The sequence below is a fragment of the Triticum urartu genome, unplaced genomic scaffold (assembly GCF_056163025.1).
Source record: "Triticum urartu cultivar PI428250 unplaced genomic scaffold, HENAU_Tu73 scaffold2, whole genome shotgun sequence".
Classification (NCBI taxonomy): domain Eukaryota; kingdom Viridiplantae; phylum Streptophyta; class Magnoliopsida; order Poales; family Poaceae; genus Triticum; species Triticum urartu.
In genome coordinates this window covers 5,986,884-5,988,645 of record NW_028260368.1, presented here as the reverse complement: position 1 = coordinate 5,988,645, position 1,762 = coordinate 5,986,884, and positions in this window count along the sequence as shown.

Below are 1,762 nucleotides of genomic sequence, written 5' to 3'. Positions count from 1 at the left end.
AAGGATCTACTTTACGAAGATCCCATTGTATTCCAGAAGCTCGTAACATCGGTCCCGATAAGCCCCAATTTACTGCTTCTTCTCCGCTAATAAAACCTACTCCTTCAACTCGCTCTAAAAAAATTGGATTCTGTGTAATAAGTTGTTGATATTCAACAACTCCGCGTAAAAAATAATCACAGAAATCTAAACATTTATCGATCCATCCATAAGGTAGATCGGCGGCTACTCCTCCGATGCGAAAGTAATTGTGCATCATTCGCATACCTGTAGCAGCTTCAAATAGATCATATATTAATTCTCTCTCTCTAAAAATATAGAAAAAAGGAGTCTGTGCGCCGAGATCCGCCATAAAAGGTCCAAGCCATAGCAAGTGAGAAGCTATCCGGCTTAATTCTAACATAATTACCCTAATATAGCTGGCTCTTTGTGGTATTTGAATATTCTCCAAGAATTCTGGTGCATTTACTGTTATTGCTTCTGTAAACATAGTAGCTAAATAATCCCACCTTGTTACATAAGGTAAGTATTGTATAATAGTTCGGTTTTCCGCGATTTTTTCCATTCCTCTGTGTAAATACCCTAATATGGGTTCACAATCAATAACATCCTCACCATCGAGAGTAACGATCAGTCGAAGAACACCATGCATTGATGGGTGTTGAGGGCCCATATTGACTATCATGAGATCTTTTCTTGTAAGCGGTAGACTCATATCCTTTCTTCCTTAATTCATTATTCCATGAAAATGGATTATTCCATGAATTCCTCAAAGCGAGGCTCATCAAAATGAAAAATCTAAGACTACTATAAGACTACTAAAAAAATAATAAAACAAGAAAAAAATTTGAACGATTAAATTACTGCTCCCGAATATTCAACTGACCGATTAATTTCTTATAACGTACTCTATTTTTCTTTGCCAAATAAGCCAGCAAACGTCGACGTTTTCCCAAAAGTCTTCGTAGACCTCTTTCCGATGAAAAATCTTTTTTGTGTAATTCCAAATGTGAAGCAAGTCTCCGTATCTTATTGGTGAAACTGAATACTTGAAATTCAACAGAACCCCTGTTTTCTTCTTTTTCTTCTTTAACCATAAATCCAAAAATTTTTCTACCTCCTTTCTTTTTCATGTATTTTTCTGATCAGGAAAAATACAAAATTATGTCAGTTATTTTGAAGTTATTCTAATCTCGTACACACACAAATTTGCAATTATTCATCTACTACTGGAATTTGGATTTATTTTATCGATGCAAATTGGATTTGGATAGAAGGGTACATTCTTTCTAATAATTTTAGATAGAAGAAATGTTTCTTCTATCTAAAATATTAGAAAGAATTTTGCTGATTTATTTATTGCTATATGCAATTTATGGAATTGATACACCATTTAATTGATATCATTTAGCAAAATGAAACACAGCATATGCATCCATCTTTTGGCTCGAGAATTTCACGGGATAGAGATATGGTATAAGAAATAGACTATTAAGTAACTCTAAATGAATTGTGGATACATCTGTATCCTTAACATACTGAAACGATTGTCATTATTCGTATCAAACCAATAGCGATTCATACAAGCTAAATCTTCTAATCAATGGTGGGCCAATAATGAATTTTTTTGCATATGTATTAAGACGCTTGGCTGATTTCGAAATTGTCCAGAGTTTTATATGTTGTTTTCATTGCAAAATGATGGGTCTCCTTCCATAACTTTCCAATTACGAGTACGAGAATTGAAAGACATGAAAATTCT